Source organism: Oreochromis aureus, linkage group 3 (assembly GCF_013358895.1).
Source record: "Oreochromis aureus strain Israel breed Guangdong linkage group 3, ZZ_aureus, whole genome shotgun sequence".
In the NCBI taxonomy this organism is placed as follows: domain Eukaryota; kingdom Metazoa; phylum Chordata; class Actinopteri; order Cichliformes; family Cichlidae; genus Oreochromis; species Oreochromis aureus.
This window is the reverse complement of record NC_052944.1, coordinates 117,487,360-117,511,626: the sequence shown is the minus strand read 5'-3', so window position 1 is coordinate 117,511,626 and position 24,267 is coordinate 117,487,360. Positions and strand designations below refer to the sequence as shown.

The 24,267-nt window shown below is 36.5% G+C and overlaps 1 long non-coding RNA gene across 1 annotated transcript; it reads left to right on the top strand.

Annotated features, from left to right (window-relative positions):
• The first annotated feature begins 13,957 nt into the window (after positions 1–13,957).
• LOC120437952 lies at positions 13,958–18,033 on the top strand. The gene is made up of 4 exons (XR_005611525.1): positions 13,958–14,025; positions 15,761–15,871; positions 17,185–17,461; positions 17,975–18,033. It is a non-coding gene; the product is annotated as an uncharacterized LOC120437952 (long non-coding RNA).
• The last annotated feature ends 6,234 nt before the right edge of the window (positions 18,034–24,267 follow it).

Here is a 24,267-nt window from a genome sequence, read left to right as displayed (position 1 = left end):
AGAAAGTAGTTAAGTGCCAAAAGTGTACGGAAGCAACTAGAAGAATAATAATAAAGAACTAGAAAATGTGCATTTCTGCGAAAATGCTGTGTGGATGCCTTAACGCTGAAGTTGCCTGCTGAAAAAGCTGAAAAGTTGAAAACTTGCAAAAGTTATATGGCGGTGAAGAAACTGAAAATTCTGCTGAAAACAGGTGAAGAAGCAGAAAATGTTTGCTGAAAAGTGGTGAAAAGCCAAAACTTCTACTGAAAGGGGTAAAGACAGAGAAATTTTGCTAAAAAAAAAAAACATTGCCCTAAGCAGGATTCGAACCTGGCCCTCCAGGTCTAAAGGTAGCAACTCATCTCACTGAGCCAAAGTCATTCTGACAAAGAAGAGGTGGAGAGACTGACAATTCTGCTTAAGTGAGCAGAAGCTGCTGAGAATTGTGCTGATAAGAGGTGAAAAGGCTGAAAATTTTGCAGAAAAGAGGTGAATCAGCAGAATTTCAGCTGAAAAGAGGTAAAGAAGCAAAAGTTGCGCTGAAAAGTGATGAATCAGCAGAATTTCTGCTCAAAAGAGTTTTTTTTTCTGAAAAAGCTGAGATTTGTGCTGATAATAGGGAAAAGGCTGAAAATTTTGCAGAAGAGGTGAATAAGCAGAATTTGGGCTGAAAAGGGGTGAAAATTCTGCTGAAAAGAGTTCAATCAGCAGAATTTCTGCTGAAAAGAGTTCTGCAGAACTCTTTTCAGAATTCTGCTGAAAAGAGGTTTTTGCTGAAAACAGCTGAAAAGCTGGGATTTGTGCTGAAAAGTGGTGAAAAAACTGAAAATTGTCCTGAAAAGGGTGAAAAGCTTAAATTTGTGTTGAAAAGAGTTAAAAAGTTTAACTGTTAACTGAAAGAAATGTTGCCATGAGCGGATTTGAACCCGGCCTCCCAGTCTGAGAACGGCTGCTCATCTCACTGAGCTAAAACACAGGTCTTCCGGCAAAGAAAATCAGTGAGGCCACTGATAATATGGCAGAAATGGGCAAAAATATTGCAAAAAAAATTCAATATCTCAAAAAGTATAGAAGTTATGAGCACCAAAAGTCATAGCCGGCATTAGCAGAAAGAGCAGAATTTTTTAAAGTTTGAATGGCGAAAATCGGCTGAAAACTGAAGGAGTAGTTAAGTGCCAAAAAGTGTACGGAAGCAACTAGAAGAATAATAATAAAGAACTAGAAAAATTTGCATTTCCTGCGAAAATGCTGTGTGGATGCCTTAACGCTGAAGCTGTCTGCTGAAAAGCTGAAAAAGCTGAAAAGTTGCAAAAAGTTGTATGGTGGTGAAAAAAATAATGTTGCCCTGTGCAGGATTCGAACCTGGCCCTCCTCGGCTCAAGGCAGCTACTCATCTCACTGAGCCAAAGTCATTCTCACAAAGAAGAGATGGAGAGACGGACAATTTTGCTGTAATTAGCAGAAGCTGATGAGAATTGTGCTGAGAAGAGGTGAAAAGGCTGAAAATTTTGCAGAAAAGAGGTAAATCAGCAGAATTTCTGCTGAAAAGAGGTGAAAAAGCAGAAAATTGCGCTGAAAAGAGATGAATCAGCAGAATTTCTGCTCAAAAGAGTTTTTTCTGAAAACAGCTGAGATCTGTGCTAATAAGAGGTGAAAAGGCTGAAAATTTTGCAGAAGAGATGAATAAGCAGAATTTCGGCTGAAAAGAGGTGAAAATTCTGCTGAAAAGAGTTCAATCAGCAGAATTTCTGCTGAAAAGAGTTCTGCAGAACTTTTCAGAATTCTGCTGAAAAGATGTTTTTGCTGAAAATAGCTGAAAAAGCTGGGATTTGTGCTGAAAAGTGGTGAAAAAACTGAAGATTCTGCTGAAAACGGGTTATAAAGCTGAAATTTGTGTTGAAAAGAGTAAAAAAAGTTTAACTGTTAACTGAAAGAAATGTTGCCATAAGCGGGATTTGAACCCGGGCCTCCCAGTCTGAGAACGGACGCTCATCTCACTGAGCTAAAACACAGGTCAACCCGGCAAGGAAAATCAGTGAGGCCACTGATAATATGGCAGAAATGGGCAAAAAATATTGCAAAAAAAATTCAATATCTCAAAAAGTATAGAAGTTATGAGCACCAAAAGTCATTGCCGGAAAGAGCAGAAAGAGCAGAATTTTTAAGATTTGAAGGTGAAAATAGCACAAAACTGAGGAGTAGATAAGTGCCAAAAAGTGTAATGGAAGCAACTAGAAGAATAATAATAAAGAATAAAGAGAAACAGGAAAACAATAGTGTGGAAGCCCTTTAGGGCATCCACACAATAAAGAGAAACAGGAAAACAATAGTGTGGAAGCCCTTTAGGGCATCCACACAATAATAAAGAACTAGAAAAATTTGCATTTCCTCTTGAAAAAATGCTGTGTGGATGCCTTAACGCTGAAGTTGCCTGCTGAAAAGCTGAAAAGTTGAAAACTTGCAAAAAGTTATATGGCGGTGAAGAAACTGAAAATTCTGCTGAAAACAGGTGAAGAAGCAGAAAATGTTTGCTGAAAAGTGGTGAAAAGCCAAAAACTTCTACAGAAAGGGGTAAAGACAGAGAAATTTTTGCAAAAAAAAAAAAACATTGCCCTAAGCAGGATTCGAACCTGGCCCTCCAGGTCCTAAGGCAGCAACTCATCTCACTGAGCCAAAGTCATTCTGACAAAGAAGAGGTGGAGAGACTGACAATTCTGCTTAAATGAGCAGAAGCTGCTGAGAATTGTGCTGATAAGAGGTGAAAAGCTGAAAATTTTGCAGAAAAGAGGTGAATCAGCAGAATTTCAGCTGAAAAGAGGTAAAGAAGCAAAAGTTGCACTGAAAAGAGATGAATCAGCAGAATTTCTGCTCAAAAGAGTTTTTTTTTCTGAAAAAGCTGAGATTTGTGCTGATAATAGGGGAAAAGGCTGAAAATTTTGCAGAAGAGGTGAATAAGCAGAATTTGGGCTGAAAAGGGGTGAAAATTCTGCTGAAAAGAGTTCAATCAGCAGAATTTCTGCTGAAAAGAGTTCTGCAGAACTCTTTTCAGAATTCTGCTGAAAAGAGGTTTTGCTGAAAACAGCTGAAAAGCTGGGATTTGTGCTGAAAAGTGGTGAAAAAACTGAAAATTGTGCTGAAAAGGGGTGAAAAAGCTGAAATTTGTGTTGAAAAGAGTTAAAAAAAGTTTAACTGTTAACTGAAAGAAATGTTGCCATAAGCGGGATTTGAACCCGGGCCTCCCAGTCTGAGAACGGCTGCTCATCTCACTGAGCTAAAACACAGGTCTTCCCGGCAAAGAAAATCAGTGAGGCCACTGATAATATGGCAGAAATGGGCAAAAAATATTGCAAAAAAAATTCAATATCTCAAAAAGTATAGAAGTTATGAGCACCAAAAGTCATAGCCGGCATTAGCAGAAAGAGCAGAATTTTTTAAAGTTTGAATAGCGAAAATCGGCTGAAAACTGAAGGAGTAGTTAAGTGCCAAAAAGTGTACGGAAGCAACTAGAATAATATAGTGGAATAAAGAATAAAGAGAAACAGGAACTCAATAGTGTGGAAGCCCTTTAGGGCATCCACACAATAAAGAGAAACAGGAAAACAATAGTGTGGAAGCCCTTTAGGGCATCCACACAATAAAGAGAAACAGGAACTCAATAGTGTGGAAGCCCTTTTAGGGCATCCACACAATAATAAAGAATAAAGAGAAACAGGAACTCAATAGTGTGGAAGCCCTTTTAGGGCATCCACACAACTAGAAAAATTTGCATTTCCTGCGAAAATGCTGTGTGGATGCCGGAACGCTGAAGCTGTCTGCTGAAAATGACTGAAAAAGATGAAAAGCTGCAAAAATTGTATGGCAGTAAAGAAACTGAAAAATTATGCTGAAAACAAGTGAAAAACAGAAACTTTTGCTGAAAAGAGGTGAAAAGGCAAAATTCTGCTTCAAAGGGGTACAGAAGTTCAAATTTCTACTGAAAAGAGGAGAGGTGAAAAGGTTTCCTCTGAAATGAGCAGAAGATACTGAGATTTGTATTGATAAGAGGTGAAAGGCTGAAAATTCTGCTTAAAATAGGTGAATCAGCAGAATTTCTACTGAAAAGAGGTAAAGAAGTAGAACGTTGCACTGAAAACAGGTGAATCAGCAGAATGTCTGCTAAAAAGAGATTTCTGTTGAAAACACCTGAAAAAGCTGGAATTTGTGCTGAAAAGGGTGAAAAAACTCACAATTCTGCTGAAACGGGGTGAAGAAGAGGTGTTGGGCTGTTGAGAAGAGTTAAATAAGTTGAACTGATATGTTTGGGTACAAATACTATGATTTGGCAATAATACTGCGTTTTAGCACAACTCCTGAGATTTGATTGAAATACTATGATTTAGAAGAAATATTATGACTTTGTACAAATACAATATTTTGGCACAAATACTATGATTTGGCAGAAATACTATTATTTAGTAGAAATACTATGATTTACCAGAAGTACAATGTTTCTGCAAAAATAGTATAATTTTGAAGAAATACTATGCCTTAGTAGTAATACTATAACATCAGAGATATATGATGATTTTGCAGACATTCTGGTTTTACACAAATACTATAATGTGGCAGAAATACTATGCTTTAGCACAAATACTATGATTTGCTATAAATACTATGATTTGGCACATATACTGTATTCAGCAGATATACTATAACAAAATAGAGAGTCTACGACTTAGTAATAATACTATAACATAATAGATATACTATGATTTTGCAGACAATCTATGGTTTTGCACAACTAGCACAATGTGGCAGAAATACTATGATTTGGCACAAGTACTATGATTTAGTAGAAATACTCTTTTTGGCACAAATACTATGTTTCAGTACAAATACTATGATTTGGCAATAATACTGCGTTTCAGCACAACTACTGAGATTTGATTGAAATACTACTATTTAGAAGAAATACTATGATTTCGTACAAATACTATGTTTTGGTTCGAATACTATGATTTGCAAAAATAGTATGATTTGCACAAGTACCATGATTTAGTACAAATACTACGAATTGGCAGAAATACTGTGACTTAGTAGTAACACTTTAACATAAAAGATATACTGTGATTTTGCAGACATAGTATGTTTTTCCACATATACTACGATTTCGCTCAAATACTATAAAATTGCAGTAATACTTTGATTTTGAAGGAATACTATATATAGGTAGAAATACTATGCCTTAGTAGTAATACTATAACATAACAGATATACTGTGGTTTAGCAGACATAGTATGTTTTGCACAAATACTATGAAATTGCAGTAATACTATGATTTTGAAGGAATACTATGATTTGGTAGAAATACTATGCCAAATCGTAGTAATACTATAACATAACAGATATACTGTGATTTTGCATAAGTATGTTTTTTTTTTCACAAATACTACTATTGGGCAGAAATACTACGTTTTAGCACAAATACTATGATTTGCTATAAATACTATGATTTGGCACATATACTATATTCAGCAGATATATTATAACATAACAGAAATTCTACGACTTAGTAGTAATACTATAACATAACAGATATTTTACTTGGGCACAAATACTATAACTTGGCACAAATACCATGATTTGGCAAAAAAATACCATGATTTGGCAGAAATACTATGATAGGGTATGAATAATATGAATAGGCACAAGTACTATGATTTAGTACAAATACTATGATTTGACAGAAATACTATGACTTAGTAGTAATACTATAACATAACAGATATACTGTGATTTTGCAGACATAGTATGTTTTTGCACAAATACTACGATTTTGCTCAAATACTATGAAATTGCAGTAATACTTTGATTTTGAAGGAATACTATGATTTGGTAGAAATACTATGCCTTAGTAGTAATACTATAACATAACAGATATACTGTGGTTTTGCATAAGTATGTTTTTGCACAAATACTACAATTGGGCAGAAATACTATGTTTTAGCACAAATACTATGTTTTGCTATAAATACTATGATTTGGCACACATACTATATTCAGCAGATATGCTATAACATAACCGAAATTCTACGACTTAGTAGTAATTCTATAACATAATAGAAATTGTAATTGGGCACAAATATTATAATTTGGCACAAATACCATGATTTGGCAGAAAAATACCATGATTTGACACGAATATGATGATATGGCAGAAATAATACGATTGGGTACAAGTACTATGAATAGCCACAAGTACTATGATTTACTACAAATACTATGATTTGGCAGAAATACTATGATTTAGCAGAAATACTATGTTTTAACATAACTAATATCTTTTGACAGAAATTTCTGCTAAAAGGTACTATTTCTGCTTTTTAGCAGAAATACTGTAATTTGGCATAAATACTATGATTCGAGATAAATACTATGATTTGGCAGATATACTGTAATCAGCACATATACTATAACATGACAGAAATTCCTCCACTTATTAGTAATACTATAACATAACAGAAATGTTATGTTTTGGCACAAAAACCATGATTTGGCAAAAATACTATGATTTAGCAGAAATACTATGATTGAGCAGAAGTACTAAGATGTAGTAGAAGTACTAAGATTTAACAGAAATACTATTATGGAGGAGTAATACTTTAACATGGGAGAAATATTGATACAGACACACAAACATACACATACACAGAGCGCAAAGTGTACAGGGCTGTTAAGAGTCTGGGCTTGGTATATCTAGGTCAGCTAAATTGGCTGCACCTGCTGTAATCAGATTTTGAAGGAATACTATATATAGGTAGAAATACTATGCCTTAGTAGTAACACTATAACATAACAGTTATACTGATTTTGCAGACACAGTATGTTTTGGCACAAATACTACGATTTTGCTCAAATACTATGAAACTGCAGTAATACTATCATGTTGAAGGAATACTATGATTTGGTAGAAATACTATGCCTTAGTAGTAATACTATAATATAACAGATATACTGTGATTTTGCAGACATAGTATGTTTTTGCACAAATACTACGATTTTGCTCAAATACTATGAAATTGCAGTAATACTATGATTTTGAAGGAATACTATGATGTGGTAGAAATACTATGCCTTAGTAGTAATACTATAACATAACAGATATACTGTGATTCTGCAGACATAGTATGTTTTTGCACAAATACTGCGACTTCTGCCATGGAGCGTTAACAAGAATCTGAGGTCCATATTAGAAAAGCTCAGAAAATCATGAAACTTTGCAGAATTGTAATAAATTAGCAATATAAATTACAGGTCTGTGTATAAATTTGTAGTGAAAAAAAAAAAAGTTGAACAAAGTGGGATTTAACCCACGACCTTTGAGCTGCAGACCCGCGTCATTACCAATTACGCCACCTGGAACGGGGCTGGCGGCTGGAAAAAGATTGATGAGCAGTCAGAAATAGATGGCGGTGAGAGGCTTAAATCGCCGTTTTGTAGTTACAAAACGTCGTGTAACTCAAAAACTAGGTGGGATAGAAGCACAAGTCTTGTACTGGGCGAATCAGCCGACTTTGGTGAACTTTGACTGCGATTTTCATTGCTCTTTGTACCTCCGTCGCGGAGATATGACGAGAGAAGAAATTTTCATTTTCAGAGTTTAAAACTGAGAGGAGGACAGATTTCCAACCCTGAAACAAACATAATTTATGGCTCAACAGTAAGATGACAGTAAAACTGCTCACACCGTGAGTGTCAGCAGTGCCGAAGATAAATTGGCAGCATGCAGATGAATCTTACAAAGAAGCTCTGAGTGAAATGTTGAGCTTGTATTTCCACCCCAAGCTGGTAGGGGGTGCTCTTTATTAAACACTTGCTTGTACTACAATGTGCTTCAAGGGTCAATAAAAGCATAACAGAACTCACTTATGGTACTGCATTCTTCCTATAAAACAATAACTGTCAGTGACTTTGTACCGTAGTATAAACACAGCATTCAAGACAACAGTTAAAAGTAACGTAACCATAAACAATGAAACAAGAACATCTAAACAGCAGCACATGTCCCAAGGCATGATGGGAGAGAACTAGCTGTTCCCCAACACGCCACATTATTTATGAATTATGATTTGGCAGAAACACTGGGACTTGGTATAAGTAGTATGATTTACATGAAATACTTTGACTTAGCAGAAATTCTATAATCTAGCAAAACCACTTCAGCATAGCAGAAATTCTATGATTGAGCAGAATTACTAGGATTTAGCACAAACACTATGATTTGGCTCAAAAACCTTTATTTTGCAGTTATATTGTGATTTGGCAGAAATACTATGCTTTGGAACAAATACCAAGATTTGGCAGAAATACTATGAGCAGTAATAATATAACATAGCAGAAATACTGTTATTTTGTGGAAATACTATGCTTTGGCACAAATACCATGATTTGGCCAAAATACTATGATTTAGCAGAAATACTATGATTGAGCAGAAGTACTAAGATGTAGTAGAAGTACTTTGATTTAACAGAAATACTATTATGGAGGAGTAATACTTTAACATGGGAGAAATATTGATACAGACACACAAACATACACATACACAGAGCCTAAAGGGAACAGTGGCTGTTGAGAGTCTGGGCTTGGTATATCTAGGTCAGCTAAACTGGCTGCACCTGCTGTAATCAGCACTTACACACACAGACACAGAGACAGCTATGAGTTTTCTGCAGTGTATTTCTCACATTCAGGATTCCCCTCGAACAAATGGCCATAATTTCCTAACCGTAGGGGCTAGAACGCTCATTCTGACACCGTTTTGTTCAGAAGAGATGGGGAATCTGCAGGTCTTCATAATTCAGAGATAAAATATAAATTATTAAAGATATATGACGTGTAATACGCTGTTGCTGAGTAGAGGCAAAGCAAAACTGTCTTGACTTGCCCTCAAACAACGTTTTGTAACTCTAAATTTATATGGAGCATCAAAATCATCCTTTCACCGTAAGAAACAGCAGGCTTTGGTGAACAGTCATGGAAAGTTTCAAGTCTCTCTGAAATCCATCAAAAGATATGACGAGAGAAAAAGTGCCTCATTTCCAGAGTTTGAAATCTGAAGAGATCTGAGCGAGAGACAAATTTCCTATCCTCAAACAAATGTAAATCATGGCCAAACGGTAATAGGTGAGGAAAATACTCTTGAATTGTGAGCATCAGGAGAGTCTGAAGATATATTGGCACAAGCGTCATGTCTCAACTTTGTTTCGTTAAGGAGATATGACGATTTGAAAATGCCTCTCATTAGAAAAATTCAGCGGTGATTTTGAACAAGCTCTCCATTGACTTTCTATGGAGAGTTTTCAGACCTTGTGTTGCTCTGAGGAGATTTGCAAAAATCTGTAACTCCCACAAGAATGATAGTGACATTGCCTGAAAGCCAGCAAAAATACCTACGTTTTGATGTATAATTTGTGGGGTTGAGTGCAAATTGAGCCAGTAGCAAGAAGTTGTTTAGACATGAAGAGAAAATTCAGAACGGACCAGCACTCACTCTGACTTAATTGCATAGCAACCATAGCAACGCATGTATTTTCTGAAAATCACAATTTTGCAACTGAAAACTTAAAGAGAGATAAGATTAAAACGGTAGAAGATCTGAAAAAGCTGAATCAGACAGGAATAGCCCAATAATCTGAGAACATTTTAAAGTTTGAATGGAGTTTCTAGGTGAAAGCATGAGGACGTAGTTAAGTTTCAAAGACAAGCAAGTTTTAGCAGAATTGTGGAAGTTTCCATTCATTTCAATGGGCAAAAAATATTGCAAAAAAAAAAATTCAATATCTCAAAAGTATAGAAGTTATGAGCACCAAAAGTCATAGCAGGAAAGAGCAGAAAGAGCAGAATTTTTTAAGAGTTGAATGGTGCAAATAGCACAAAAACTGAAAGAGTAGATAAGGTCCAAAGAACGGAGCAACTTGAAGAATAACTAGAAAAATTTGCATTTCCTGCGAAAATGCTGTGTGGATGCCTTAACGCTGAAGTTGCCTGCTGAAAAAGTTGAAAACTTGCAAAAAGTTATATGGCGGTGAAGAAACTGAAAATTCTGCTGAAAACAGGTGACGAAGCAGAAAATGTTTGCTGAAAAGTGGTGAAAAGCCAAAAACTTCTACTGAAAGGGGTAAAGACAGAGAAATTTTTGCTAAAAAAAAACATTGCCCTAAGCAGGATTCGAACCTGGCCCTCCAGGTCCTAAGGCAGCAACTCATCTCACTGAGCCAAAGTCATTCTGACAAAGAAGAGGTGGAGAGACTGACAATTCTGCTTAAATGAGCAGAAGCTGCTGAGAATTGTGCTGATAAGAGGTGAAAAGGCTGAAAATTTTGCAGAAAAGAGGTGAATCAGCAGAATTTCAGCTGAAAAGAGGTAAAGAAGCAAAAAGTTGCGCTGAAAAGAGATGAATCAGCAGAATTTCTGCTCAAAAGAGTTTTTTCTGAAAAAGCTGAGATTTGTGCTGATAATAGGGGAAAAGGCTGAAAATTTTGCAGAAGAGGTGAATAAGCAGAATTTGGGCTGAAAAGGGGTGAAAATTCTGCTGAAAAGAGTTAAATCAGCAGAATTTCTGCTGAAAAGAATTCTACAGAACTCTTTTCAGAATTCTGCTGAAAAGAGGTTTTTGCTGAAAACAGCTGAAAAAGCTGGGATTTGTGCTGAAAAGTGGTGAAAAAACTGAAAATTGTGATGAAAAGGGGTGAACAAGCTTAAATTTGTGTTGAAAAGAGTTAAAAAAGTTTAACTGTTAACTGAAAGAAATGTTGCCATGAGCGGGATTTGAACCCGGCCTCCCAGTCTGAGAACGGCTGCTCATCTCACTGAGCTAAAACACAGGTCTTCCCGGCAAAGAAAATCAGTGAGGCCACTGATAATATGGCAGAAATGGGCAAAAAATATTGCAAAAAAAATTCAATATCTCAAAAAGTATAGAAGTTATGAGCACCAAAAGTCATAGCCGGCATTAGCAGAAAGAGCAGAATTTTTTAAAGTTTGAATGGCGAAAATCGGCTGAAAACTGTGGCAGTAGTTAAGTGCCAAAAGTGTAACGGAAGCAACTGGAATAAGGTGGAATAAAGAATAAAGAGAAACAGGAAAACAATAGTGTGGAAGCCCTTTGAGGGCATCCACACAATAATAAAGAATAAAGAGAAACAGGAAAACAATAGTGTGGAAGCCCTTGAGGGCATCCACACAACTAGAAAAATTTGCATTTCCTGCGAAAATGCAGTGTGGATGCTTTAAAGCTGAAGCTTTCTGCTGAAACTAGCTGAAAAAGCTGAAAAGTTGCAGAAATTGTAAAAACTTTGCAGAAGCAAAGGAACTTTGCTAAAATGTAGTAACTTAGCAGAACTGCAATATCTTAGAGGAAACATAATACTTGGCAGAAATACAATAGCATAGCAGAAATTAGCAGAAATATTGTAACTTACCAGAAACACGATAACTTCTCAAAAATACAAGAATTTAGGAGAAATAGTATAAGATAACAGAAAGAATATATTTAGCCAAACATTCTTAAACATTACAGAAATACTATGATTTAGAGAAACAGTACAACATAGCAAAAATGCTGTAATTTGACAGAAATACTACATTTGGCAGAAATACTATGTTTCAGCACAAATACACTGGTTTAGCACAAATATTTTAACATAGCAGAAATACAATTATATAGCAGAAATGCTATATTTAGAAAGAAAAATATAATATAGTAGAAATACTATGATTTAGCAGAAATACTGTAATCAGCACATATACTGTAACATGACATAAATTCCTCCACTTAGTAGTAATACTATAACATAACACAAATGTTGTGATTTGGCACAAAAACCATAATTTGGCAAAATACTATGATTTAGCAGAAATACTATGATTGAGCAGAAGTACTAAGATGTAGTAAAAGTACTTTGATTTAAGAGAAATACAATTATGGAGGAGTAATACTTTAAAATGGGAGAAATATTGATACACACACACATACACAGAGCCTAAAGGGAACAGTATTTGTGCCATGGAGTGTTAACAAGAAACTGAGGTCCATATTAGAAAAGCTGGTAAAAAGTTTTCAGAATTGTAATAAATGATGAATATGAATTAGTGGTCTGTGATAGTGTATTAATTTGTAGGGCAAAAAAGATGTTGACCAAGGTGGACTTGAACCCACGACCTTTGGGTTGCAGACCCGTGTCATTACAAGCTGCGCCACTGGGAAAGACAGTGAGCTATTGGGAAACAGGGTGATGAGCAGTCAGAATTAGATCGCGGTGAGAGGCGAAGAATGCCGTTTTTTGGAGTTACAAAACGTCATGTAAATCAAAAGCTAGGTGGACTAGAAGCATAATTCTTGTACTGAGTGAATCAGCGGACTTTGGTGTACTTTGACTGCGATTTTCATTGCTCTTTGTACATCCGACGCAGAGATATGACGAGAGAAGAAAGGGCAGACCTCAGATATGATTGGCTGGCTGGGAAGCCGTGCAGGCCCTGATATGTAAATTTGAATGTCTCAGTCCTCAGAGGATTGGCTGCCTGGGGACCTGGCAGAAATATATAGTAATAGTATGATTAAGCATAAATACTACATTTAGCAGAAATACTGTATTAAGCACAAATCCTATAAAAGCAAAAATACTATATTAAGCACAAATCCTATAAAAAGCAGAAATACTATACTATGATTTGGTAGAAAAACTATAATTAATCAGAAATACTATATTTGGCAGAAATACTATATTTAGCACAAATCTTGTAAAATAGCAGAAATAGTATGATTCAGCACAATAGTAATAACTTAAACAGAAAAATTGGAAAAGCAAAATGGACAGCTGAAAAAATGCTGATCATGCTAAGGATCCTTCAAATGTACTTGTTAAATGAAAAAAAAACTCAGCAAAAAAAAGTATAACAGTCACACAATCACAAATATGGACACCTATGGAAACACACATGTACAGAGAGACACACACAGGATCAAATTCAGTCAACCAGTCTAAATATATTGAATTTGAATCTTACAATGAGATTATCCCATAAAAAGTCTCTCTCTCTCTCTCTCTCTCTCTCTCCCTCTCTGTCACACACACACACACACACACACACACACACACACACAAGATCCAATTCAGTCAACCAGTCTAAATATATTGAATTTAAATCTCACAATGAGATCATCCCATAAAAGGCTTCTCTCTCTCTCTCTCTCTCTCTCTCTCTCTCACACACACACACACACACACACACACAAGATCCAATTCAGTCAACCAGTCTAAATATATTGAATTTAAATCTTACAATGAGATCATCCCATTAAAAGGCTTTCTCTCTCTCTCTCTCTCTCTCTCTCACTCACACACACACACACACACACACACACACACACAGGGAGAGAGAAGTATATGGAAGAAATATAGTATCATCAGAATCCAACTATTTTTAGACATCGAATTTATAACACTGAATTTTTATCCTCCAAATTTCCTGCAAAATATTCACCTGCAAAAATTCACCTGCAAAAATTCAACTGCAAAATTCACCTGCAAAATTCACCTGCAAAAATTCACCATCAAATATTCACCTGCAAAAAATTCACCTGCAAAAATTCACCTGCAAAAAATTCACCAGCAAAAAATTCACCTGCAAAAATTCACCTGCAAAAATTCAACTGCAAAAGTGATGAACTTAAATGACCCAAGCCAGAGCAATCAGCACTAGATCGAGTCGAGCGGCTCTCAGCCAATTAAATTACGCTGTTTGATCACATGACATCGTTAGCCAGCAGTGTGTCTCCTGAAAAGAGAGCTGTTTAGAGGTGAGGGATTAAGTTTTCTCCTAAATAAAGATCATTACAGGACGCCTAGTCCTACTTAAAATCACATTCATTTTTCTTTTATTTTATCATCTACTCGAACTGAGGAAAACGTTTGACTAACTCAAAGAAAATTTCGCGCCTCCCCTGCCTGTCTGCAGAGGCAGTTTTGAATTCAGGAGCGGCAAACCCTGGCGGTTCTCCGGTAAGTATATTATGTTTTATCTTCAAGTTTGTCTTTTGAAACGTTAATTTTATTTAAACCGCTGGTCACGTATAAAGTACACAGACGGGTCTTTGCTCAACTCGCCTGATGCGTGTCTCACTAAGCGCTACATGCTACCATCCTGCTAACCGAGCTAACCTTTACATGCTGTGCTCTACAAAATAGGATACTCGGTACAAAACCATACTCCACAGATGTTTATAGATAGACGAACACTGCAAATATAATGTGGGAAACGAGAACGGCATTTGGTGAAGGGGTAAAATACACCATGAATAAAGCCATAGAGTGAATGGCTGCCATGGTTGCAGAACGGCCTGATTTAATGACAACAATGGGGAAGAGTGAGGTGAAGTGAACCAAAGCCACAAAACACGGTCAGACAAGGCGGGAATAGGGCAGTGATATGTCCGTCAGTATGAAGTTGGTGTATGCTTTGGTGACCAAAAACTCGAGACCGGTATCAGGAAGATGGGAGACTCGTGTTTCACTGGAATAGTTGTGAATTAAAACATCATTTGTTGGGGAAATTTAGGTGTAAATGCATCCATACAGGCGAGACAGAAGCAGACCAGGCAGTGAAGAAAACAAGGCAAACATTAGAAATATTAAAACGGAAATATGGGATTAATATAACATACAATTAGGGAAAATTGAAGGAACACAATGTGAATTATACTGTAAAGTCATTAAAACAGCATAACCTGATTAAAAGAAACATGTAATTGGGTAGGATGGTGATGATGATGATGATGATAATAATAATAATATTAAAAAACATGTACAAGATGGGCATGTATACTTGTACCCAGAATTTAACAACTATAAAGTTGTGGCATGACAGTACCTTACCCCATCCATTATATCCACACTTTCAGAAAAGGATATGGTCAATATCTTTACAAATCTAAACTTAAACAGATAGCATAAGTTAAACGGGATATTCCCTCTGCTTTCTCCTAGAGAGAATACATCAAATTAAACAAATAAGTAGTCTATGGCATTTAAAAGTGGTTACCTACAATTCTGAAATGATAATACTAATTCTTATTGATGATGATATTGTATTTGAAATCCTGGTGTAACACTGAACCCGACATCATAAAATGATTACCCTTGTAATGTCAGGGAGCTACAACCAAGGAGGGAAAATATTACTGTCTCACCCCTTGTATCCAATTACATAACAGCACTGCTTGGTAAAGGTGTTGAATTAGCTGGGTCGCTCAGTTTGGGGAAAATTGTGGGTAGCCTGCAAGGGCCTCAACTTCTCCATTCCCACAATGTGCAACAAATGGGCACAGCTGATCTTCAAGATTGGAACATCGGCCAATTACTTCCAACTTTAACGTATTTTTGCAAAAATATTCTTAAACTTGTCTCTTTACACAGATCATAATGATACAAGATGGCACTTGTGTAATTTCCTATAAATTCAATAAATCTAAATAATTGTTACCAACCCGGTAAATCCTGAAAAATGTTTTAACAGCTGTGTTAAATTAAACTTCATACTGACACATGCTGGAAAGTGCATTCATGAGACAATTTTTTTTTTTTTTTTTTATGCCTTCTAGAGCAGTAGCAATCAAAGGTTTTAAGGATTCTTTTACATTTTAAAAACACTCTGATTAAGGCATAAGTTGTTCTTTATTATCAGATCTAAGTTTGTTTAAAGCTTCGAATGTTTTGAGGTACTTTTCTTTGTTTTCAGGATTCGTTGCAACCACGGATGGGAAAATGTGGAGGTTGCACGGCTGATGTTTACTGTTCGTGGCACAGGAAGAGGCAGTTTCATTTCAGGAATGAGTGTGCACAATCAAAGGTTTGTTCTCATAAAATACTGTCAACCTCAAATGTTTCTGACATAAGATGGAAGGTGTTGCAGCTTTATTTCCATTATTTAAAAATACATAAACATTTAAAGGGTATAATGTTATGATTTAATGTTGTCAGTGTTTTATGTCATGTTTAAGGATTTTGTTCTCGGTTGTATCTTACGTTTAGTTTAGTTCAGGGTCCATATGTCATTCTGTCTCTCAGTGTCAGGTCTTCGTCTTGGTGTAGTGTTCTCATTTCCTGTTTTATTGTGAAGGTCTGCGTCTCATGTGAGTGTGTTCAGTTTTACCTCTGTCTCGTCTGGTTGATTATTCCCAGCTGTGTTCCCCACCTGTGTGTAATCTCCTTGTGTTTCTCTGTGTGTATTTAAGTCGCGTCTTCTGTCTTTGTGCTGGCTGGTCTGTCTGTGTATCCACCATGTTCCACTTGTGTGTTTGGTGTTAGTGTCTTAGTTTTGTAAATAGTTGTAAATAGTCTTGTCAAGTAGCGATCGTACATTTTGTTCACCTTGTGTATATATCCTTCACTGCAGCAGCATAGTAGGTGTGAGAAGCCATTTTTGTTGATTAAGTTTTCTCCTGTTTTTGTTAGAAAGTTAGGTAAGTGGATTGTCTTTTGGTTGGTTTTTATTTTGTGTAGGACAGCATAGGGACCAGTAGGGAGTTTTGTTTGTTATTTTTGGCACTGCTCACAGCTGAAGCAAAATAAATGGCTGCTTAGCACTTTTAGAAGATATTGTGGTTTGTGTACTTATTTGGGTGGTGTGTGGGTGGGCCAACTTCTTGTTGCGTTCGATACTCGCCTAGACAAAGAACGTAACAATAGTTTTATGAAAAAGTTTTATAGTAAAATGTCTTTAGAGAACAGTGCCCTATCCAGCAGGATATATTGTCTCATATGTGTCAGGTGTTTTTGTTGTTGTTGTTTCTTTCAATTTCCATTATTTACCCCTCAAGGAAGAAAATATTGGACAGGTCCTACAAACCCCAAAGAGCCTTCAGGACTCTGCCCTATTTTTAGTTATTCACACACCTTTTCCAGTCTGTTACTTCCTTCCCTGAATGTTCATTCTGTGTTAATGGTCTGGTTGTCATCTCATGTATTGCCACTGATCATTACAACCCTTTTGGCACCTTTTAAGTGATATGCCTGGGTCCTTCCTACATGCCCTGATAATATATTATTACTGTTGTCATGCACACATTTCATGTAGGGTTAGAAACAAGCAGGGAATTTCTCATACACACCAAAGAAAGGCCATACCTAATTTAAATATTTTTTTTTTATATATTATTTCAGAATAGAGCGACTGTGGAGAGACCTCTGGGTGGCCGTTGCATGCATTTACTACGATGTTCTTCACAACCTTGAGGAAGAAGGCCTTCTTGACATTTCAAATGCTGCACACCTCTTTTGCTGCCATTACATCTTTCTTCCTCGACTGGAGGATGATTTTAATACATTTTGCAGTGGATGGGACAACCATCCACTGCGAACAGAAAACAACACGAGTCCCAACCAGCTGTGGGAGTTGTGTCACAGATATCACCCTGTTCCTGTTCCAGAAAACACACAGGTAAAGGTGCACATTTTAGTACTCATTGATTCTCTTACAGAGAATGTGATGATTTTATGGATAATTAAAGTCAGTCATAAATCCACAAACACAACAAGCTGAAAGTCAGTGATGCTGCTCGGTTTGCAGTCCTGAATATGACGGCACAAGCAGGATTCACTGCACTGTTAATGTTAGCTATGTTATATTGCTGCCTCTGTTCGGTGGTGTCGAGCCAAACGGACTTTAACGTGTGTTTGAACGAGCTGACGGTTCACTCGTTAAGCTGAAAGAAAGATGCTTTAATCACAGGAGTCACATGTGTCCACTGGACCATCTGGGAACTCTTCTTGTTTAGCACTCGTAATAACACAAACACTAAATCCTCCTTCTCTTGTGCTGTTTTGTAGCAGTGTGTACACCTGAGACTGTCACCTGTCTGTCTGTCCTGCACTCTCTTTTTCTTTCTCTCTGATTGTGGAATAAAAGTATGAACATGTATTTATAAGTTACACTTGTGTTTGAATCCTGCAGCTTATCACACATTTGATTTCCATGTGTGACAACTGCAAGTGTCCAGAGTGAGGACAGACTGAGGGACCCACTGCTGCACATCATCTGAGGCTTTGCACCCTGATGATCCACCAGGACAAACTCAGCAGTGTGTGAGGAAGAGGAGGAGGAAGAGCCAGCAGCAGCTGACAGATGGAGAGAATAGACAGACTGTTCCCTGTTTGTGAAGGACTGCTAGGAAAGTTTAACATAACTAATTGTCTGTCCTGAATCAGTCTTATTAGGTAATGTTCAAATAATGTTATCATCCCAGTGTTTTCAGTGTGGGAGAAAGTACTCAGGGCCTTCAAGTTACACACTATGAAAGGCAGAAACAAGTTTAATATTCAGAAACCTAAAGTATGTATCAGCAGCAGAATGGAGCTAAAATAAATGTTTGTTTCAGTTCTATGAAGCTTTCAGTATTTTGGATTAGTAGTTTGTTGCATCATATTGTTGTAATTGTTTGTATGCTTTATATATTCTGAGGTAAGTTGATCTATAGTGTTACATCATATTCTATAAGGATGTCATGTGTTTGTATAGTTTCTGCCCAGTTTGACCCATTTAGCAGAAGTCAGCCTGTTTAAGGCTCTGATATCTATTCTGTATGACTTAAAGCAGTTATGACATGGTCTGATTTTCTCACCCAATAAAGGAATATTTAATATATCAGTCTACTCTTTGTTTATTAGAAACAGTTTTCACAGCTCGTACATTTTCTTTTTACACATATATGTAAGCATTGAGCCAAATTTAGTAATGCCAACATATTAAACGAACAACATTTGTCTCTTATATATAATACACCTATATATGCACTGTCAAAGATATTTGTCTGAGTGAAGATTTAAGGTGATAGGACTTATAAATAACTGGAACTTGAATCTTTACTGAAGCTCAGTATTTGACACAGAGTTCACCCACATGTGCTGTACCAGTGTACCTGCACATGTGATGTGACAATAGAAGTTATTTGATTTGAGAGTTCAAACTCACTGCTGTAATAACTTATGATTAATATAATAACTATAATATTGGCCATATCATATTTACACTGACTTTAGTCTCATGAACAACATTGGCTAATTGTTGTTTACTAGCTAATCTTAAATGACTGTTCAGTACAGATATGAAGGCCAACAATCATGTTTTACAGTCCTGTGGTCTCAGCCTCAGATACTTATTAAATCACACAAAGCTGGTGTAGAAACAAACACACGAACAAAATATGTTCTCCTTCATTTCTGTCAAACAAAGCTGTATGAAACGTTTCCAGCGGTTGGTGTTATGGTTGCTAGGCAACCTGGGAAGCGCGACGGAGGCTAGACCGTCCCATTTCACGAGCCTCGCACTTCCGGCCTTAGCGGTCTTTGAGCACGCTGCCCTTGAAGACCGTTGAGGCTGCGTGCATTTTAAGGCTGCAGACCCTGAATTGGGATACAGCCTTAATCCTCACCTCTAAACAGCTATCTTCTAGGAGACACACTGCTGGCTAACGATGTCATGTGATCAAACAGCGTAATTTAATTGGCTGAGAGCCGCTCGACTCGATCTAGTGCTGATTGCTCTGGCTTGGGTCATTTAAGTTCATCACTTTTGCAGTTGAATTTTGCAGGCGAATTTTGCAGGTGAATTTTTGCTGGTGAATATTTGACTGTGAATTTTTTGCAGGTGAATTTTTTCAGGTGAATATTTGATGGTGAATTTTTGCAGGTGAATTTTGCAGGTGAATTTTTGCAGGTGAATTTTTTGCAGGTGAATATTTGATGGTGAATTTTTTGCAGGTGAATTTTTGCAGGTGAATTTTTGCAGTTGAATTTTTTGCAGGTGAATTTTTGCAGGTGAATATTTTTGCAGGGAAATTTGGAGGATAAAAATTCAGTGTTATAAATTCAATTTCTAAAAATAGTTGGATTCTGATGATACTATATTTCTTCCATAGAAGTAAGTTTCTAGCTCAGTCAAGCAGCCTGGGAGCTGCTGAATTTGAATCCACCAATCAGAGAGCCTGTGCACTTTTTCCCGCCAAAACAGGTGCACACAGCACAGAGAGACACAGGATTTTTGCAGTCTATTTCTCATAATGACGACTCCCCTCAAACAAATGACCATAATTTCCTAACCGTAGGGGCTAGAACGGTCATTCTTACACCGTTTTGTTCAGAAGAGATGGGGGAATCTTAAAGTGTTGGCAATTTATCATTAAAATATGAATTATTAAAGATATTTGACTTCTAATGCACCATAACTGAGTAGAGCAAAGCAAAAACTGCCTTGACTTGCCCTCAAACAACGCTTTCTAACTCTAAATCTATTTGGAGTATCAATATCATTCTTTCACCGTAAGAGACAGCAGGCTTTGGTGAACAATCATGGAAATTTTCAGGTCTCTGTGAAATCCATTAAAAAGATATGACGAGAGAAAAAGTGGTTCATTTCAGAGTTTGAAATCTGAAGAAATCTGAGCGAAGGACGAATTTCCTACCCTCAAACAAGTCTAACTCATTTCAGAACAGTAATAGGTGAGAAAGAAATTCTTGAATTGTGAGCGTCAGGAGTGTCTGAAGATATATTGGCACAAGCCTCATGTCTTAACTTCGCTGCGTTAAGGAGATATGACGATTTGAAAATGCCTCTCATTACAGAAATCCAGCGGTGATTGTGAACAAGCTCTCCATTGACTTTCTATGCAGAGTTTCCAGACTTTGTGTTGGTCTGAGGAGATTTGCCAAAATTCTATTATACAGAAATACTGTAATCAGCACATATACTGTAACATGACAGAAATTCCTCCACTTAGTAGTAATACTATAACATAACACAAATATTATGATTTGGCACAAAAACCATGATTTGGCAAAATACTATGATTGAGCAGAAGTACTAAGATGTAGTAAAAGTACTTTGACTTAACAGAAATACAATTATAGAGGAGTAATACTTTAAAATGGGAGAAATATTGATACACACACACACATACACAGAGCCTAAAGGGAACAGTATTTGTGCCATGGAGTGTTAACAAGAATCTGAGGTCAATATTTGAAAAGCTGCTAAAATCATAAAAGTTTGCAGAATTGTAATAAATGATCAATATGAATTAGTGGTCTGTGACAGTGTATTAATTTGTAGGGAAAAAAACATGTTAACCAAGGTGGAATTGAACCCACGACCTTTGGGTTGCAGACCTGTGTCATTACAAACTGTGCCACTGGGAAAGAGAACGAGGGCCTGGAAAACAGGGTGATGAGCAGTCAGAATTAGATCGCGGTGAGAGGCAAAGAGCGCCGTTTTTTGGAGTTACAAAATGTCGTGTAACTCAAAAACTAGGTGGACTAGAAGCATAATTCTTGTACTGGGTGAATCAGCAGACTTTGGTGTACTTTGACTGTGATTTTCATTGCTCTTTGTACATCCGTCGCTGAGATATGATGAGAGAAGAAACGGCAGACCTCAGATATGATTGGCTGGCTGGGAAGCCGTGCAGGCCCTGATATGTAAATTTGATTGTCTCAGTCCTCAGAGGATTGGCTGCCTGGGGACCTGGCAGAAATATATAGTAATAGTATGATTAAGCATAAATACTACATTTAGCAGAAATACTGTATTAAGCACAAATCCTATAAAAAGCAAAAATACTATATTAAGCAATATAAATATCCTATAAAAATCCTATAAAAAGCAAAAATACTGTACTATGATTTGGTAGAAAACTATAATTAATCAGAAATACTATATTTGGCAGAAATACTATATTTAGCACAAATCTTATAAAATAGCAGAAATAGTATGATTCAGCACAATAGTAATAACTTAAACAGAAAAATTGGAAAAGCAAAAGGAACAGCTGAAAAAATGCTGAACATGCTAAGGGTCCCTCAAATGTAATTGTGAAATGAAAAAAAAATGAGCAAAAAAAAGTATAACAGTCACACAATCACAAATATGGACACATATGGAAACACACATGCACAGAGAGATACACACAGGATCAAATTCAGTCAACCAGTCTAAATATATTGAATTTAAATCATACAATAAGATGCTCCCATAAAAACTCTCTCTCGCCCTCCCTTTCTCTCTCTCTGTCACACACACACACACACACACACACACACACACACAGGGAGAGACAAGCAAGTTTCTAGGTCAGTCAAGCAGCCTGGGAGCTGCTAAATTTGAATCCACCAATCAGAGAGGCTGTGTACTTTTTCCCGCCAAAACAGGTGCAGCCGATTCTACACACTCAGCACAGAGAGAGACAGGATTTCTGCAGTGTATTTCTCATAGTGAGGATTCCTCTCAAACAAATGGCCATAATTTCCTAACCGTAGGGGCTAGAACGGTCATTCTTACACCGTTTTGTTCAGAAGAGATGGGGGAATCTTCAAGTGTTTACAATTTATCATTAAAATATGAATTATTAAAGATATTTGACTTGTAATGCACCATAACTGAGTAGAGGCAAGCGAAAACTGCCTTGACTTGCCCTCAAACAACGCTTTCTAACTCTAAATCTATTTGGAGTATTGATATCATTCTTTCACCGTAAGAGACAGCAGGCTTTGGTGAACAGTCATGGAAATTTTCAGGTCTCTGTGGAAATCCATCAAAAAGATATGACGAGAGAAAAAAGTGGTTCATTTCCAGAGTTTGAAATCTGAAGAAATCTGAGCGAAGGACGAATTTCCTACCCTCAAACAAGTGTAACTCATCTCAGAACGGTAATAGGTGAGAAAAAATTCTTGAATTGTGAGCGTCAGGAGTGTCTGAAGATATACTGGGACAAGCCTCATGTTTTAACTTCGCTTCGTTAAGGAGCTATGACGATTCGAATATGCCTCTCATTACAGAAATCAAGCGGTGATTTTGAACAAACTCTCCATTGACTTTCTATGGAGAGTTTTCAGACTTCGTGTTGGTCTGAGGAGATTTGCCAAAATTCTATAAATCTCACAACAATGATGGTGACATTTTCGGAAAGCCAGCAAAAATGCCTACGTTTTGATGTATAATTTGTGGAAGTTGAGTGAAAATTGAGCAAGTAGAAAGAAGTTGTTCGGACATGAAGAGAAGACTGCGAAACCTACAGTGGCACACTGGAAGCCAAGTGCATAGCAACCATAACAACGCATGTATTTTCTGAAAAATCACAATTTTGCAACTCAAAACTTTAAGAGGGATAAAAGTAAAACTGTAACAGATATGAAAAAGCTGAATCATTCATGAATAGCCCAATAATTTGTGAACATTTTAAGGTTTGAATGGTTGTTCTACGTGAAAGTAGGAAAAAGTAGTTAAGTTTCAAAACAAGCAAGTTTTAGCAGAATTATGGAAGTTTCCCATTCATTTCAATGGGACAAATTAAAGGGAAAAAGCTTAATATTTTAAAAAGTATAATAGTTAAAAATACCAAAAGTCATAGCGCACATTAGCAGAAATAGCAGAATAGTTTAAAATTTGAACGGTGAAAATCGGCTGAAAATTGTGGAAGTAGAAAAGTGCCAAAAAAAGTGCAAAAATTGGCAACTAGAATAACTAGAAAAATTTGCATTTCCTGCGAAAATGCAGTGTGGATGCTGTAAAGCTGAAGCTGTCAGCTGAAACTAGCTGAAAAAGCTGAAAAGTTGCAGAGAAATTGTAAAACCTTTGCAAAAACTTGTAATAACTTTGCAGAAGCATAAGAACTTAGCAAAAATGTAATTACTTAGCAGAACTGCAATAACTTAAAGAAAACATAATACTTGGCAGAAATACAATAACATAGCAGAACTTAGCAGCAGAAATTAGAATAAATATTGTAACTTAGCAGAAAGAAGATAACTTTTCAGAAATACAGGATTTTAGCAAACATGGTACAAGATTACATAGATACTTTATTTAAACAAAAATACCTAAACATTGCACAAATACTGTGATTTAGGACAAATACTACAACATAGCAGAAATGCTGTAATTCAGCAAATATACTATGCTATGGCACAAATAGAAAGAATATGCTCAAATACTATGATTTTGCTCAAATAATATGATTAAGCAATAATACTAAGATTTAGCAGAAATACTGTATTTAGCACGAATACCGAAAAGTAGCAGAAATACTGTAATTTAGCATAATAGTAATAACTTGCACAATTACAAATATGGACATGGTAAATGGCTCTGTATTTATATAGCGCTTTTATGGTCCCTAAGGACCCCAAAGCGCTTACATATCCAGTCATTCACCCATTCACACACTGGTGATGGCAAGCTACATTGTAGCCACAGCC